This window comes from Danio rerio, chromosome 9 (assembly GCF_049306965.1).
Source record: "Danio rerio strain Tuebingen ecotype United States chromosome 9, GRCz12tu, whole genome shotgun sequence".
Lineage (NCBI taxonomy): Eukaryota > Metazoa > Chordata > Actinopteri > Cypriniformes > Danionidae > Danio > Danio rerio.
In genome coordinates, this window is record NC_133184.1 from 10122106 (window position 1) to 10142648 (window position 20543).

General features: G+C 32.8%; 1 protein-coding gene across 1 annotated transcript in view; it reads left to right on the plus strand.

Moving 5' to 3' along the window:
• nxph2a (neurexophilin 2a) overlaps positions 1-20543 on the plus strand; it is a 33410-nt gene that overhangs the window by 9324 nt on the left and 3543 nt on the right. The gene's annotated exons all lie outside the window — the stretch shown is intronic.

Genomic DNA, 20543 nt, shown 5'->3' on the forward strand with positions numbered 1-20543 from the left:
ACAGTTGTTTCATTTAATTGAATAGTATTTATGTAAAACATGTGGAGGTTTAAGTTATATAGAATCATTCAGTTACAAATCTTAAATGAAGTGGAACTGTAACGTGGAGGGGACGCTGACAAAGGAGTGCAGATCCAAATGCAGTTTTATTACACAGAGATGGTCAGGCAAGCAACAGTCAACATAGGGGCAAACAGATGTATGCAGGGAATCCAAAGTCATGGTCAAATAACAGGCAATTGGTCAGTCCCGACAGCAAACAACGTAAACATTTAACAAACAAAGCAAGGCAAAACAAGAGAAACGCATCATAATGTTCACAGTGACACAGTAACAATGTTCACAGTCACAGTATAACAAGACTAAGCAATTGGTGCATGCGTCTGTGCTGCTTTTAAAGTCCATGTAATCAGTTCATAACGATCCTCTGACTGTGTGTGTGTGTGTGTGTGTGTGTGTGTGTGTGTGTGTGTGCAATCAGCGGAATCTGGAACAGGTGCATTTAAGCGGATTTTTTCTATTTTAGATAAGCTGCCAGTCATTTATATATATATATATATATATATATATATATATATATATATATATATATATATATATATATATATATATATATATATATATATATATATATATATATATATATATAATTTTAAATGTACTCCAAAAAAACTGGAAAAAACACTGTGTAAAACAGGGGAAAACTGCTGTAGTTTGTCATTTATTTACTGTAATATTTATTTACTGTAAATATTTACTGTAATTTGTCATATATTTACTGTAATTAATTATATAGTACATAAATAATAGTAAAGCTGTTAATTTACAAATAATTTTTGTAATTTTTACGGACTTTTGAATATAATTTAAAATAACAGAACAAATACTATATAAATAATACTGTAATTTCCCTGTATAAAAAACAAAAATGTCAGTAATTTGTCTTCAGTGATAAATTACCTAAAATGAAGGTCAAACTGTTAATTTAGAGAAATTGTCATTTGACTAAATTTTGAATATAATTTGAAATGACAAAAAATTACTGCCATTACTGTTTTTTTTTTTTTTTTTTTTTACAGTGTAGTTTTCTGGAAAGACAAACTACTCTCTAAGAAAACTTTTTAAGTTGTGCCTATTTAACATTTTTTGTCTGCAGAACTGGAATGCTTGAAGTTAAGTGAACAAAAAATATGTATATTTATTTTCTTTTGTGGACTTAACCGTTTATTATTATTATTTCACCTTTAATTGATATTAGAGTGAGAATAGACAGGAAAGTGTGAGGAGAGAGGGGATGGATTAGCATAGGACCTTAAGATGGGAATCAAACTCGGGTTGCCATATGTCAGCGCACAAACCGTTACACCATTGGCACCATTACACAAGTTTTTTTTTTTTTTTTGTTCTCTCAACTTCAGACATTTTAGGCCAGTGAATCAGTGCCAATGGTGTAGTGGTTAGTGTGTTGACACATGGCACGGTGGTTCATGGTAACCCAGGTTTGATACCTGCCTTGAGGTCCTATGCTAATCCTTCCCCTCTCTCCTCTCCACACCCTTTCCTGTCTATACTCTCTACTGTCCTATCAATTAAAGGTGAAAAAAATGTTGAGTACACGAAAAAAAAAAAAAAAAATGAAAGGAAATAAGGATTATGTTTTGCTTGTTTACTCAACTTCAGGCATTCCAGTTTTGCAGACAAAAAAAAAATCAGTTGGCACAACTTAAATGTGACGGAGTAGTTCACTTCTCCAGAAAAACAAATAATCTTATGTTAACCCAACTAAATGTTTTTTGTATTACTGACAATTAATTTTAGGTCAGTGCAGCTGATGTTTTCAAAAGTTGTGTGAACAAGAAAAAGTGAAAATAATTTTTTTTTCTGACTTTTTTTTTTTTACAGTTTAGCTGTATATATTGTAAAGGGCCAGAATGTGCGCAATGAAACTGTGTAATGCGCCGGTAGTTACAGTATTTTCATAACTATTCTACACTGTAAAAAATGCAGGGTTCCACACAATTCATTCATGTTGTCCCAACACAAATCGAGTTAACACTTTTAACAAATGTATGTGGATTAAACATAAAGAATTACGTTGGCCCAATGAAATATCAAGAATTGTGTTGTTTCAGCTCATTTTAATGAAGTAGTTTAAACGAGTAAAAAATATATATTTTTTGAGTGGATATATTTTCAATAAAAATTTCTTGATGGATTTGTATTCCATCAATAAAGATTTATTGACTTTTCAAGGTCTAGAAATAAGGTTTGTAATACGGTTTAGGCTACCTGACTTTTACCCACAAACAAAACATGATAACCGTGGTTCTTCTTAGAAAAAGTTTGAATTAAAGTAATATATTGTTAGATAAAAATATAATTTAGTAGTTTTAGCTTGTTTTAATGCATGCTGAGGATCCCTGTTAGGGAAAACTGTTTTAAGACATTTAGTTGTAACAATCTGTAATGTTATTAAACACTTTTTAGTCATCATGTATAATGACACCATAACAATTGCACCATAACGCCCTTATCATATTATTAAGCAGAAAAGTGCTGAAATAATATGATGGTACATGTGTGATTCTGAACGCTATCAATAAAGAAGACTGTTCACATGTTCCGAATTCAAATTTAAAGTGCAGAGCTCCATACAAATGTTCAAGCATGCATTTCATTGGCCTCACATCACTTTAATTGCAAGTCATTGGAAGTGACCAGAGCTCTGATTGGCTACAGTTCTGGCTGGATGATTTAAGGGTCTGGTGACTGAGCCAGCCATGCACGGGCGTCTGGCGCTGTAAGGGTCAGGTGCTAATGACAGTGGGGATTATATGGCATTAGACATGCAGTCCTGCGTACAGTTTAGTGATCAGACCTGGGCTTGGCTGAGGGTGAGGATTTCTGTCTTTGATCCTCTCCACTGAACACCTGCCATTTGTTAGCAGCTCGGCTCTTGATTAAGAGTGATGGCTTTCGGGTATGCGGCTTTTTCACCCATCAGGGTAGCAATCTATTCTGCGGCCGTGTGTGGACTCGGGCCCCCACCTGCCTCCTCCAGGCCTTTGGGGCCTTCTCTTGAAACTGTTCTTTGTGTGAATCATTACAAATGAAATGCCCTGTAACACCACACTGGAGAAACAGCGGGAGAGACAGAGAAAGAGACAAAGATAGGAATAAAACGACAGAGACTTTGGGGAGGAACAGGGGGCTGGACAGGTGTAATGGAGAGGCAGCTGCTGCCGCGTTCAGTGCTGTTTAACAAGAAACTGCAGCTTGGTTGAATCACGAGTAACTTGGCTAAAACAAAAGATTTGCATATAGGGAAAATGCTCAAATGTGTGTAGTACAATAGATGTTTTAGGCTTAGATTTATATTGTGTATTTAATAAGACTTTTGGCTTAATTAAATTAAATTTTATATTGCACCTGTGAGTCCAGAGTTGTGGTCACAGGACAGACGATTGGTCAGTACTGGCGGAGAGCAGCATAAACAAACAGACAAGGCAGAGGTCAAACACGGCAAGGCAAGACAAGAGAAAGGCATAGTAATGTAAACTTAAACAGATAAACAAGACTTGCTGGTGTGTGTGTGTGTGTGTGTGTGTGTGTGTGTGTGTGTGTGTGTGTGTGTGTGTGTGTGTGTGATTGTGTGCGTGTGTGTGTGTATGTGTGTGTGTGTGCTTTTTTTTAAGTTCATATAATCACTTCATAATGATCCTTTGGCTGTGTGTGTGTAATCAAAGTGAAACAGCTGTCATTCAAACAGCTATTACTAGGCAATAATGATCATATTATTTAAAAATCTACGGTATTTAAAAAAAAGTCAATGAGTGTTGTATTGTTTTTTTATTTTCTTATTTTATCTTTTTTTTTGTTGTTTATAAGGCACTCATTAAAATACTGAGGTGCTTGGTGTTTGACTTCTATAACTATAGATATATACATATAGACAGTTGAAGTCAGAATTATTACGTCTCAGAATTATTACTTGTTTATTTTTTTCCCATTTTCTGTTTAACGGAGAGAAGATTTTTTCTACATATTTCTAAATATAATAGTTTTAATAACTCATTTCTAATAACTGAATTATTTTATTTTATGCCATGATGACAGTAAATAATCTTTCACTAAATATTTTTCAAGACACGTCTATACAGCTTAAAGTCAAATTTAAAGGCTTAACAAGGTTAATTAGGTTAACTAGGCAGGTTACAGTAATTAGGCAAGTTATTGTATAATGATGGTTTGTTCTGTAGATTATCAAAAAAATATATAGCTTAAAGGGGTTAATAATTTTGTCCTTAAAATGGTATTTAAAAAATTAAAAACTGCTTTTATTCAAGCCAAAATAAAACTAAAAAGACTTTCTCCAGAAGAAAAAAATATTATCAGACATACTGAAAATATCCTATATATATATTATTTTAGGGGCAAATCAGTGGCGCATTAGGCAGTGCTTTCGCCTCACAGCAAGAAGGTTGCTGGGTCGCTGGTTCGAACCTCGGCTCACTTGGCATTTCTGTGTGGAGTTTGGTTGTTCTCCCTGCGTTTGCTTGGGTTGCCTGAGAGTGTTCCGGTTTCCCCCAAAGACAATATGAGGATTCATACACTTGTTGACTTTGAAACAACAGGTGTTTGAAGCTTGTTTTTTCATATTCTGGCCATGTTACAGAACTTTTTCCACATTTTTCCTGACCAATTTTAGCTTTCTGCATATTTTAACTATATAGAATAGCGACATTCAGAAACTCCTTTAAGAGCACATAAAAATATCCCAGAAAGACATTTTATTGAGTTGACTTTGATTGTGACTCATTTTTCTACATTCTCACCATACTCTCAGGATATTTGCATACAATTTTAGATAACAGAAAAGTTATAAAAAAAAGTAATAGAAACATGTTAACAAGACAACTTTAACCCCGTCTCTCCTCTCCATATGAATCTTCTCTGGCATGCTAGCTTCTCACAGTCATGTGAAATGGGCCAGACAAAGATAAATATCCAAACATTAAACTGAGTACTAAGGCTACACGGTATTGGAAAAAAGATTGCAGTATTTTGTTTGCTGCGATATGTATTGCGATATGAATATATTTGCACAGATGATTTAAATATAGCTCTGTTTGAAAAGATTTCATTAATTTAGATTCACTGGGGTCATCAAGTGTTTTAATGTAGTGCATCTAAAATAAAATAAAAATTCAAGCATATATAAATATGACAGCAAAAATAAAAGTCATAAAACAGTGCTGTATAGTGTTCTGGAGCGTCTAACACTATTCAAGCATAGAAATTGAACAATTAAACAAAATAACATGGTCATCGTTGTATAAATATTTTAAAGTATATAAATTTATAATTATCTTTATTTTTGAATATTTAATAAAAAATAAAAACTGTGATGTGACTATTGTGGATACACACATTTAATTGTCCTCGTAGAGAAATTGCAATTGCAGCATACACTCACAGAGACTTCTGACAATTCACATCTGGCATATAGATAAATAAATGATTTAAAAACATAATACCCCTACTCTAAATAAATATTCCGTCTACTAGCCATCAACTGCTACTGAGAGAGGAGGAATTAAAAAACTCAATTGCTTGTAGAATAAATTATATTTGTTTACCATGGTACTTTTTATGGTATATTTGTTTACTGATGGTTACAGTTGGAAGTTGTTTGATAAAGGATGTTTCATCATTGACAATCATGATAGCCTTATTTAGTACTCTTTCTTTGTATATACTATCAATGCTCTTTAGTTTTTTCCAACAACTTACTGGCTGTAGTTACCACCTTCCCCAGTGACCTCTTCCGGGCCTCAGAAGCCTTTCCATTCCAACAGATTACACAAAATGTTGCAATACTCTCAATAAATGCACTATAAAACATGATCAACAATGTGTTGACACCATTAAAAGACAATACTTTCTTTAAAAAGTACATTCTCTGTTGAAGCTTTTTCCTAACGAGATATATATATATATATATATATATATATATATATATATATATATATATATATATATATATATATATATATATATATATATATATATATATTGTTCAGCCATACTGAGCACTGAAGAGCACATTTAAAAATGAGGCAGATCCCATGTTTTGGGTGCAATAGAATGAAAAACTGTATATACCTAGGCATAGTTGAATTACATAGAAGAAGAGTTTAGAAAATGTTTAAACAAAAGTCCTCAGAAAAATACACAAATCAGAACTGTTACGTATCACTCACAATCATTAATATGCACACATCCAGCAATGTGTGAGTGTAGCATCCATTTGCTGTGCACTATAGAAGTGGTAGGTCCACCAGGTACTTCTTGACTACCTTTTTTAAAAATACCATAAATTCAGATAGACCAGTACTCGGCTCACATACTGTTTCTCACACACTACATAATAGGGAAGTATGCGATTTCTGATGCGTCCAAGTCTAAGAACTTAAATACTCACAAGGGTCAACAGGTTAAAAAGAGGGCGGAGACAGTCACTGGGGTAGCTAACAGGGGTGACATGAGGATTAACTGAAGTGAGACACAGAGAGAGTAGAGCACAGGACAAAAAAAAAAAAAAAATTATGTAGTTAGCTGAAAAGTAATGCACCCCTGACAGTAAAATGTAGGGGTGTAACGATACACTCAGCTCACGATACAATGTGTATCACGATATACTGTTCACGATTCGATATGTATCACGATATTTGGAATAAAAATTTAAAATTAAACTGAAATGCAAATTTTATTAAAAAAAAAAAATTAATTACCAAGTAAACTATTTTTTATGTATTTCTTTTGTTTCAACTTGTTAAACTGAACCTTCTTTAAGAAAATAAATTAAACAGGACTGTCTCTGGAAAATAAAACAATTTAAAAACTTCTTATAAAATATTATTGAAATTATTCAATTCAATTGAATTTAACAGTAAGAGCTTAAGGCTTTGCTTGGTTACTTGCGTTTTTTGTGTGTGCAATCTACATTTCCGGGTAATCAGCAGTTCTATAAAATAATCCTGAACTGATGTGTATCTGTCTGAGAGGTTTTTATGGATGGCTGTCTTCATGTTGGGCATGATGAGTGACAGGGTGGCCGTCTTTTCATTACACAGGACAGTCGTGGTTCTTTTCAGCAGTTTAGGCAGGTTTACTATTTCTTCGGCGTTGCTGATGTCGGCGCTATCAAGTGTATCATGTTGACGTGCATTTTTGTGTACTTCTGTAATCAAAAGAGTTCATGCTCGTCGTAATCATAACTCTAAAATTCAATATGATTATTTCAATAATGTGCACGCTTTCGGTTTCATTTCCACTGCTGTTCATACTTCCCATGCGGCTCCTGAACGATCACTCTGTTCCACAAACTGAATGTTGTTTACTACTTTATTACCTGTTAGTCTAAACCTGCAGGTTCTGTTCACTGAAGCGGACGCACACGCACGCGTCTATCATAGTCCGCCCTCTATAGTAACAGCTCACTGTCAGCTCACGTCATGTGTGATTTTGCGGCCGCCAATACATCATTATATGAAGACAGAATGATGTTTTAGGGTGAATTGTACCTTATAAATACAGTATGTGACTCTTCCAACACCATTAGGAGGTATCCATGTCGCTGTGCAAAGTATGTAAATCACTGTGAAGACTTTAAAACTTCGGCTATGTTTGACTCAGTATGCGTGTCAAAAAGCGGATGAGTCTAAAGCAATGACTGTACAACCGAAATGTTGCCAAACGTCTGATTTTGAGAGGATGGGCCATCCTCTATTATAACTCCACTCATCTTGATCTGCTAACATTACTGCTGCTGCAATCTGAACTCACATGCGACAGCAGGTGGAACGTAGCTCACGTGCAAACAGCTCAACTAATAAGAGAAAACGGACGTCATATCGTAATCAAATCGTCATAACGCCACAATGCATATTGAGACATTTTTGCATTGTAATAAATCGTACAACGATAAATCGTTACACCCTTAGTAAAATGGAAATATTGTTATGAGTTTCTAACATTTACAACAACATCTAACATATCCATATAGAAACGCCAACTGACCCAGACTTGGGGAATGATAAAACACTTTATTTCAATTGTATTTTTTTCCTAATTTTCTTTATAGATTGTTATCCATGAAAATACTCACAACACAAGCAAATACAGATATGTACTGCAAATAGCACAGACCACAACGGAAATGTGTCGGGAACCCCACAAAGTTTATAGATTGTAGGGCTGGGTTATAAAATCGCTATCTATCAATATTTATTGACAGAACACCATTGTCAATATCGACAATAAAAAAAGTTTGGTATGTAGTTTAGGTGTGAAGCACTTTAGTTCTATTAAAATGTGTCTGCTGAGCGCATGCCTTAGAAGCAATGCCAGTAAGCTTAGGGTGTAAGTTTTTCATTTACAATGGAGGCATGCGACTTGCATGATGGGAGCGATTTTTGGTTTCTTTTCCTTATCAGCCACTAGCAATTGATCTGAAAGTTTTTTTTGGCATAGGGGGTAATATAGTCATTCAACTATAATTTGTATAGCTAAAACTACAATTTGTAATGTTGTAATATGTATCTGATTAATTATGTTTTGTCCCTTTACTTGAAAGCTTAGATTTGATTGTCATAATTTGTTTTGTTTACAGAGTTTTTACAGAGGTTTACTATATCATTATTATTGACACTCTACAGATTTTCATCTACCTTAAAGTTTGCTTTGACTGTTCAGCGTTTGCACATTACCATTGCACACTTTTTTTATTTATCAAGTTTAATAGTCTCTTTATCACTTAATGTTTTTTTATTAAGAGATCAGATATTTTGTTTAAATATTTTTGTTTTCGACTATTAAAAATATTTGTCTTAGTAATGCTGGTAAATTAAAATAAAGTGGTTAAATGACTAAAAAATTACAATATACCTAAATGTATTGTTAAAAAATATTCAATTATTATTTATATTGAATGATATGATTGGATGATATTGTTTTTTGCAATATCGCCCAACCCTAATTGTTTATTAGATTTTATGGTGATGTAAAAAGTCAACATGAATTCATCCATCTGACTAAACATGTGGATGAATATATAAACATCACATGCAAATACAGAAAAGCATTGCAAGTAGCATAGACAACAACGAAAATGTGTCGGCAGACCCCAAAAGTTTTATCGATTATTTATTAAATTTCATAGAGATGCACTCTCACTGTAGAAACATCCCTAACATTCTTTCCAAATAGAGATATAAGGTCATAGGGTGAAATTGTATTTATATGGTAATATTAATCGCAAAAAAAAAAAAAAAAAAAAAAATATATATATATATATATATATATATATATATATATATATATATATATATATATATATATATATATATATATATATCGCAATGTTAGATTTTTCCAATATCGTGCAGCCCTAGTCCTTACAATACATGCTGTAATTTGTTTTTTGTAATTTGATTTAATTTAATAGATACATTAATAGGTATAAATGTTTATACATTTATTTAAAAATCTAAATATTAAAAACTTTAAAGGATTGAAGATGCAGATGACCAGTAAATGCATCATAAAGAATAATTTCTGATCATTGACGATTGGAGTAAAATTAGTAATTTCATTCGAAATAGTATTTTATGTTATTTCTTAAAATATTAATATTACTAATGACACAGTTTTTAACCTAATATCACCAATATTCAATTTAAAAATTTTGAGAGTAAATCAATTGTTAATTGTTATTATAAGATACTCGTTTAAACATTTCCACCTATTTAAAGTTAAATGAGATTCAGCTTGAGTTCATTTAAAGTCAGTTACATTTAAAATGAAAGATTAGCAAATTACAGTGTATATTTACACAATTGATGCAAATATATAAAAGATACAATAAATGTATAAATGTTTATACATTTAAAAATCTAAATGTTAAAAACTTTAAAGGATTTAAGATGCTGATGACCGTTAAATGCATCATAGCAGCCTTATAAAAATCATCCAAAGCAGTCTACTAAATAGTAAACATTGAAGCATTACAGTATCTTGTCTCCATTGCTAAAGTAAACAGCTTGAAACAATTTGAGGATCACAAACTACCTGCTTTTCAAAATGTCCCCAAACACAACAAACTTTCTCAGAAACATTTTTCTTGCTGAGAAAGAATCTTTTGACTGGACAGATTCACTGCTTGAGGCAACAAGAAGGGAACAAAAACCTCTTGACTGGCCAGTATCTGTTCACTGTCTGACTTTCGTTAACTAGCATTGATTTGTCCAGACAGCAAATCTGGCCAAAAGTCATGATAGCTCAAAGCAATGATAGTTCCCTTTTTAGGTGAACCATCACTGTAAACGAAGGCAAAATGTCGAGCTCAAGCAGGTAAATTCTCAAAATGAGGTACGGATCACAGCTGTTACCACCCTGCTGAACAAACAGTCTCTGGGGCTGCAGAAACAGGCCGACAGCAGAAGAAAGAGAAATGGACAGAAAATGACAAGAAGGTGCAGGTCTGACATCCAAACAGATTCCTGCCCCGGGGCTGGAGAGCCATCACAGCCATCAGAGGTGCAGAAATGCATTTTAACAGCATCCTCATCCATGATCCGCCGCCGAGATGTCCCTGACTTCTTAATAACTTTCTAGAGGGCTGGTTCTGGTCACCACAGCAATTACCTTTATGTCAAGCCGTAAAAGATATGTCCACCCCAGGGACTGGCAGACAGCTTGCTCCATAATGCTCATTACAGATGAACGTCTAGACTGATTCTTCTCTCACTTTGTGGATGTCATATTATGACGCTGTCACAACCAAAATATATCAGGTTTTTAGTGTGTGGGTGACTGACACGTTGTACAAAATGTTATCAAATCACAGGTATTTGAAACAATAGAATGTCTGCTTTGATGACACAGATTACAGTATATGTATAAACAAACATTTCAGGTGAGAATTATTTGAACAGAAATTAATAATGCTTTAATAATATATTGTATTATTTAATTTATTATTTTATCATAATTAAGAAATCTGTAAAGACATGTTTAGTTGCTCAAAGATGTTTCAACATACACTACCAGTCAGAAGTTGGGGTCAGTACAATTTTAAAATGTTTTAAAATAAGCTTATTCTGCTTATCAAGGATGCATTTATTCACCAAAAATACAGTAAAAATTGGGAAATGTTATTGCACTATAAAATAGCTGTTCAAAAATATTTATAATTTAATTAAATAAATAATTCCAGGGATTTTAAAGATTACATTACTCCAGGCTTCAGAGTCACATGTTTATTCGGAAATCACTCTAATATTAATTATTGTTATTATTAATGGGGGCGGGGGTCTGGTTGGGGTCGCAGACTGAAGAACATGGGGCTGAAAAGAAGTAGAACATGGAAGCAGCTTGAAAGCGGAATGTCTGCGGTCTGGAGGTATTATAAAGTTGATGACGAACCCATTGCTATAGCAAGCTGTGAGATATGTAATTTGTAATTTGGATTGCCTGCCGGGTATTTTAAGTTGAGGTGCTATTTGTTTTTATATTAGTTTTTTTTATATTTACTGTTTTAATTTTTTTACTATTTACCTTTTTTATTATTTAGCTCACAGAAATGCTCTGTTTGTTAACAGAGTCGTTGAATGTTAAAAATAAGGTGAATTAAATAAAAAACAAGAAACATTTATTATTCTTTTTTTATGTGTTATAGAAGTATCGGATTGGGTTCCATACTTAAAATCAAATGACACAGACAAAAAAAAAAAAAAAAAAAAAAACTGATCGGGACATCCCTATTACTAACTACACAGTTTTTAAACCTAATATTATGAATATATTGAATTTAATATATTTGAGAGCAAACCAATTGTTTATTGTTAGTATAAGATGCACGTTTCAACGTTTCATCAAGTTAAATGAGATTTAGCTTGATTTGATTTTACATCAGTTACATTTAAAATTAAAGATGAAATGATTAGATCACTTGATTAAACTTTAAATAAATAATAATTAACTATCTTCACAGTGTATATTTACACAGGTTTCGGAAGCTTTTTCAGTTATTTATAAAACTTTATAAAATATTTATTATTTTAGGAAATTATGTATTGAGTAGCATCAAACGAAGGTTTTAGGTTTAACATTTTGCAGCTAGTGCAATAATTGAAAAGTTACAAATATACCACAAACAAAAATACCATCTGGACAGTTTCAGTGGTCAAACTCGACATGAACATTTGCTGCTTGTTATCAAATAATTTCATAACTGTAACAAAAGGCAATTCAATCATAGCTTCATGTTAAAACAGCTATCATAACATCATTTATCAATATGTGACTCTTTTTGGATTCTCAGAAGCTATAGAAATTAAAAATGTAAAACGGAAAATATGCTGGGACCATTGTTCAGGTTTACACCCCTTAAAATGTAAAGAAAATAAGAAAGGAGAATGACTTGACTGTATTAAACTGCTATTTGTGAAAGAAGAATATGGAAGGTAAATATCTGGCTATAATTTTTGACTTAAGCCTTAATACTAGTTAAGTCTTAATTAACGTCTTCTTTAGACTTTCCTCTAAGCAAACCTTGTGTACCTCTACAAAAGTCACAGTTTTAGTCCTTGCCCTGAGTTACACATCAAACATATTATCAAAAAAGCATGCAGAACGACTGCTACCCTGCATGTAGGAGAGAGGGAGGGAGAGGGAAAGGATAGAGAGCGATTGTCAGCACAACCTTTTAAGTTTTCCTCTCAAGGCAGTAAAGCGTTTTATTTTGCCTGTGATCCCTCCACTTGTCACAGCAATTTCCCCAGTTGTTCATCATCCTTTAACTGCTTCCACATTAGCATTATCATCTCCTTCCTGCTTCACCTGAAGATGTCTCTCACTGCATTTTCTCTAAATGTGAATGGTATTCATCTTTCCTTGTCAAGTCATTGAGGTCTGCGAAATGAAAAATGAACTCAAAACCAGGAGCCAGAACAGAGATTCGAGGGCTCTAGTTTACCGAACACCATACAAGACCAGGGGGACGCAAAAGTGAATAAATGTTTCATCACAGACCAAAATCTCAATTTCTCTTTTCCCATTCCCATCATGTGCAGTGGACTTTCAGAAGATGCTGGAGAGATTCACTCGAAGACCATTTTTTCATTATGGACACGTACACTGCATTTCTCTCTCTCTGTTTTTACGTGGAGGTATCGTCTTAATTAAGTTTTGTGAAGAATGATAAATGAACAAAGCCTCCAATCCATGGGAGACACATTGATTTCACATTATACGGGGAACTTTCAAATTACTGGGCTGTTACTGACTTTTTGCATCATTTATTATTTTATGCATGATGTTCTCGAGCTGTTATGCTGTTTGACAACAACATTTTACACACGTCTAAATCTGAAAAGGTTTTTGTTTACATGCGATTTTAACCATATTTGAAAAAAGGAAGCACAGCCTCTGAAATGCTAATGCGCTGTGGACTGTTTTAGATGGAAATGTCTTCATGAATGTAGTCCTTTGCTGAGTGAGTACTCATATGCTGCTGTTAAGCTTACAGCAAAATTAGTAATTATAGGGAAAATACAGGGTTGCTCGTCTGTGCGATTTCAAACAGCCCTACTTTCACATCTGCTTCAGCAAATGATCCTCTCAGCCGTGCCTCAGGATGGCAGCCTGTGCTAATTACCAGCCAAACTAGTTTGGCTTATTTCTACAAATTATTAAGACTTTATCTTAAGTGGACCAGAACTCAATCCTGGAGCAAAGAGGTTATTCGGCACACAGGATCAACACTGCAGTGCATGCAGAAATTTAGTTGTTTACACTTTAAAAAAAAAACTTTTGCAGATAATTTGCATGTTTTTTTTTAATCACATGTATCTAATTAACAGATTTATTATTAATTAACAGTCAAGTCAACAGATTTTAGGATTGTTAACATTATACCTTGCAAATGGAGTTATTTGTGAAAATCACACCTGCGCTAATATTTGTACTAACAGCACAGATGACATTGTGAAAGCTGTTTTTTTTAAACAGTTTTAAAAGTGTGTGAGTTTAATATTGCGTTTTACACATACTGACAGCTGTATTGTCTGTTTTTACTCGTCAACAAGAGCGTTCTCAAATTAAAGTGGTACCATTATGAACTAATATCTCTGAGCAATAAAGCAACGGTGTTGAATGTTTCTTTATGAAGTACCTGTTTAAAATCAAATATAATAAAGTAATATATATATATATATATATATATATATATATATATATATACACACACAAACGCACGCACGCACGCACGCACGCACACACACACACACACACACACAGAGTTAAATTAAACTCCCTTTTAATTTTATTATTATTAATTTTTAAATATTTCCCAAATGATGTTTAACAGAGCAAGGAAATTTGCATGGTATGTCTGATAATATTTTTTCTTCTGGAAAAAATCTTATTTGTTTTATTTCGGCTAGAATAAAAGCAGTTTTGAATTTTTTAAAAACCATTTTAAGGACAAAATTATTTGCCTCTTTAAGCTGTATATATTTTTGATAGTCTACAGAATAAACCATCATTATACAATAACTTGCTTAATTACCCTAACCTGCCTGGTTAACTAACCTAGTTAAGCCTTTATATGTCACTTTAAGCTGTATAGAAGTGTCTTGAAAAACATCTATTAAAATATTATTTATTGTCATCATGGCAAAGATAAAATATTTAGATTGGATAATCAGTTATTAGAAGTGAGTTATTAAAACTATTATGTTTAGACTTGTGTTGAAAAAAAACTGTTAAACAGAAATTGGGAAAAAATAAACAGGGGGGCTAATAATTCAGGGGGGTTAATAATTCTGACTTCAACTGTATAGATATGAGCAATATCACACGAGTAGCAGTACGATATGGCTGTATTTTGGCACTGCAATGGCTCAAGGCCGCAGGCCAAGTGGCTTAGTTTCCCATCAGTGATGAAATACAGTCATATAGCCTTGCTACAAGTGAAATATTGTGTTTTTACAACAGTTTGACGGCATAATTGTGTACATAAAAAGAAAATTAAACACGGAGAGTCTTTAAAAACCCTTTTGCAAGTGGAACTACTTTCTTCCATCACTCATTCACATCTGCAGCTGACTGTCAGAACAGCAGAAACCATTACTAATTCACAAACATCACTTTAGAGCTGGTAGTTGAATGATTCTCTAGCGTAATGTCTAAAAGTATGTCGAAACGTGATTTTGCTCACATTTTAAGATTGTAAGGCTGAATGACATGAAATGCCATCGGTGTACAGAGATTTCCCATATTTATCTGTTTATCTGTCGGGAGATCACAATGATTAAGCCCGAAAAAGCCAGAGAAAAGCAAACACTACCAGTTCCTGTGGTATAAATACAGCAATACAAAATACAATAAAGAGAGATTGACTTAGGATGTCACTTAGCTGTTCTGATGATTTGTTCACCAGAAGTTGGAAATGTACACTGAACAATCTGTTGTTTTTCTCCCCTAAGGACTTATTTTGCGGTCTTTGTCACCAATTAATAACGGAACTGCAATAGTCTATGTTTTGCTGCTCAGTATCGCAGGCTGACCGAATCTCTGAATCTTCAGAATTATGAATATTTCAAATAGGAACTGTCCTTAAAAATAAACTGTATAGTTGCAATCTAAACAATTATATTGTCGCCTAAAAAAGTCTCAAAGTACATTATGTTGTCCAACAGCTGCAATATTTGTCAAACTGTAGTCCTCTGCTTGCTGTAGCCTTCTGTGGATGAAGTAATACACAAGGGTGAAGAGGCTGACATTACTTTTATATCTCACGGCCTTTTGCCAATCAAATTCAAGAATCAGACAACTGTTACAGTCAGAACTATACAGTTGAAGTCAGAATTATTAGCCCCCCCTTTGATTTTTTTTTTTATCTTTTTTTAAACATTTCCCAAATTATGTTTAAAAGAGCAGATCAATTTTCACAGGAAGTCTGGTCATATTTTTTTCTTCCGGAAAAAAAGTCTTATTTGTTTTATTTCGACTAGAATAAAAGCAGTTTTTTAATTTTTTAAACACCATTTTAAGGACAAAATTATTAGCCCTTTTAGGCTATTTTTTCTGATTATACAATAACTTGCCTAATTACCCCAACCTGCCTAGTTAACCCAATTAAACTAGTTAAGCCTTTAAATGTCACTTTAAGCTGGATAAAAGTGCCTTGAAATATATCTAGTAAAATATTATTTACTGTCATCATGGCAAAGATAAAATAAAACAGGTATTAGAGATAAGCTATTTAAACTATTATGTTTAGAAATGTGTTGAAAAAAAATCTTCTTTCTGTTAAACAGAAAACAGGGAAAAAATAAACAGGGGGGCAAACAATTCAGCGGGGTAATAATTCTGACTTCAACTGTATATATACTAGAATTCACAGTTAGCCCTCCTGTGACAATGAATTTTTCACAGTATTTCCTATAATATTTTTTTCTTCAGGAGAAAGTCTTATTTGTTTAATTTCCTCTGTAATAAAAAATAAAAAATATATAAAAAAAACATTATAAGGTCACTATTATTAGTCCTCTTAGCAATAATTTTTATTAAGCAATATATATTTTTAGATTGTCTACAGAACAAACCACTGTTGTACATTGACTTGACTAATTTCCCTAACACATATAACACAATATACAGTATATATGTACAATAACAAAAAGTATCAGCATCTTGCTACCTGATTTTTTATGTCAAATTCAAAATTAAAATGTTTTTGAATTTTCAACATCAAGTTGACAGAGAAGAGAAATAAATGAAAACTCATGGATCACAAACTACAGGAAGCTTGTTAATCAGATTTTTTTAAAGAATACATGCTGTATATACTAATTTGAAACTTGCTTCAGTTAAAAATGTGATTATGAATGATTTGGATGTACTGATGACGATTCGGATGTGCTGCATCTGCCATGTTTTTACAGTTAAGTGACCTATAATTTGAGTTCCACTGGTTTACTGCCATTCACATCCCATCTAATCATCTGTAGCCTCATGGGATAGTAGTGTACATCAGAATCTGCATTTTAAAATCTCACCAAAAGTAGCAGGTTAATCAGGTACCTTTCATTGACTGTTTTATGAATACTATGAATCCTGACATCAGCTCACATACTGTTTTGCTTTCTATAAAGTATGTAAGCATATCTGGATATGTGAAATGCTTCTTAACAAATGATGAATGGTTCAGTGACTCACTCATAAGATAACTGCTTGTTTCACTTCTGATTTACTGTGAACTGGTGGAATGATTCATTGACTTACTGACTCAGACAGAGGCTGAATTCAAAATGCTAGAATAATAGTTTAGCCAAATAAAGACAGCACATGGTAAAACTGCATCCCTGCTATTCTAAATCCAATCTTGTTTTTAAATGCGTCTTAAAATCAGTCTGTGTTTTTGACCAATTATGAACGTTATCCAGGTCTTCTACATTCACCATGTTTTTAATATAAAGTGGTTAAATATAGATTTTTCATATGGGGTGGAGTGCTCTGTGATTCCAGGATTTCAAAGGATTTATTTATTTATTTATTTATTTATTTATTTATTTATTTATTTATTTATTTATTTATTTGTTTGTTTGTTTGTATAACATGTCTACAATAAATCAGCCCCCAATACTCAAAACTTACCCCAGACCGGTATAGGGAAAATAAAAATGAAATAATTATTAAAAAATACAAATAAAAAATAAATAGTAATAAAAAAATACTATAATAATAATAATAATAATAATAATAATAATAATAATAATAATAATAATAATAATAATAATAATAAAACAACGCCTTGCTTGTACTAAACATAAATCAATTAATTTTCTCTCTTTAGGAGATAAAGCACAACGGTCTTTATACATATTCAATTTACATAATCCAAGTCTTAAAGGAATTGGAATGGAAATAAATTGTGAAATATATTGAGTCACCTCTTCCCCAAAATGTTTGTACCTCCTCACACTCCCACATAAAATGAAAAAAATGTTCCTTGTATCTTATTGCATTTAAACAAAAATCAGGAATATTAGGGTTGACTTTATTTAATCTTACAGCAGTAATTTAAGTTCTTTATTATTATTATTTGAAACTTTTTTCTTTTACCTCTGTGGAGGTTAATGTTTAAATGTATCATATTTCATGTTAAATTCTTATTTTCTTTTTTTTTTTTTTTTAATTGGTTCGTACGCCTTACTCCTCTTTTGACAAGGGCATAAACTATAACATTGATTTTGCTGCCAGTGACAATATTGAAGATTCAATATTGTAGTAAACTTTAGGGATGGACCTCACTTACTATGTGCTATAAATTTAATGTGTTTAAATCATTACTTGAATGTTGTAAATAAACTACATAGCCTGTACACAAGGGAGGTCCTTTCAGCTGACCTACCAGCTTTAGTTGCATCGTTTCATTGCTGTTCATAAATGCTTGTGGATCTCATGGGATGGAGTTGTAAAACATCCATTATGTCCTCGTTTCCGAATCTTGCTGGAAGTTGTACTTCTTGTTTACTCCTTTGATTTGGACATGCTTCTTTTTAAATTACTCACTTTCACTTACTATATAGTAGTTTGATCGCCCCCTGGTGGCTGGATGCACTACAGGTCTCAAACCACACCCTTACCATGTAAACAAACCAGACATAAGCAAAATATTTGAACCAAACAAAAAAATAAAATAAAATAAAAAACATTATATATATATATATATATATATATATATATATTTTATTATTTTTTTTTTCCCCAAAGTTGGTTCTGATTTATATTCCCTGATGTATATTCAGGTTATTTTGCCTGTATACTTGCTTTTATTTATTAATTATGGCTATAAAAACAATGTGGTGTAACAATTCTGTGCTTTTGATTTGCAGGAGTTTAGGTGGGATTTCGATAGGCTGGCCAAAATTAAATCACCCAAGACCAAAACATAAATATGAATGATCATTAAAACTTAAACGGAACTCCAGAACTGGAGCTGGCGTAAAACCATTACAGGAATATAATAAAAAAAATTATAGAAATTTTTGTTATGTGATTAGATATGCATACCAAAGTTGTAGTTCCTGGTATTTTAATTTATATATAATTTTTATATATATATATATATATATATATATATATATATATATATATATATATATATATATATATATATATTTATATATATATATATATATATATATATATATATATATATATATATATATATATATATATATATATATATATATATTATTTATTGTGAAATTTTATTTTGACATTGGTTCATAATACCCCTTAAACTAATACTAGTGTTCACAATCAGCAGATTGAAAATTTTGTTAAACTCAGATCAATGACATTCAATTACAAAATAAAAGACATTATTGGTATGTTCAAACATATTTATTTTATCTTTTTATAGGTGTAATGTTGTCTATTGCATTACTAGTTCACAACTGGTTTTGGAAATGTGGTGTGTATGTGGTGGAGGAATCTGGTTCTTTTTTATGATCTTTAGGAGTTCTTAACTGTTTAAAATACTTTCAAGAGTTCACACTTAGCTGATGATTGATTATAAGCTACTTTGGCATGCTTTACCAGGAGAGAGCCCTGAGTCCATAAGATCCTCGAGCCTGAGGCTCCCTCCCATTGCAAGGCAAGAGGGGAGTTTGAGCTCAGGTAGATCTTGAGAACTCCCCTGTCATGGTGGCTGAAGAGCAGAGTAGTTGTTCTTAAAGAGATAGGTACTAGGTAGGGGCAAGACTATGGTGTTGATGTGGATTAGTCAATAAACTTAGGTTGCATTTTTTTGATTGTTGGGAGGAAACCTGGGTGAAACCCACGTTACATCGAGAGGGGTCTGGATGCAGACATGGTGCTGTGCAAACTGAGCTGCATCCAATGCTTTTTAATGCACTCACCTAACCCCACCCCTTATCCTACCCGTCACAGTGACGTCACTCACTCCTTTGAGTGCATTGTGTCTGAGATTGCTTTGCTGAGTGATGCAATCTCAGCTTGCATCATAAAGGCTGCATCCAGATACTATTGGAAACATCTGCTGGTTTGGTAAAGCCTGGAACTAAAGACGTTCTTGCTGTGAGGCAAAAGTGCTAAGCACTGGGCCACCGTGTCAACCATCTAGGAAGGAGGAGGAGTAGGGGTGGAAGGGGGGATTCTTCAAAACGAAGATAGCGGGGATACATAACCCAGGGTGTTTGTAGTAGCTTAGGAGTCGTCTGATTAGTGCATTGAGAATTGGATAATGCGGGTCTAGCCACTTGCAATCATAAGCATGTGATCCTCTCTAAATTAGTTTATAAATAAACTTCATATACAGCATTGATAGATGTTTGGTAAGTTCCATCATAAAATATTTCTTCCTAAAACTAAAATGCTTTTTTGTTTGTTTGTTGTTTTTGTTCATTTTTAAGAATAATATTTTGTAAATAATGAGTGAACCTGTA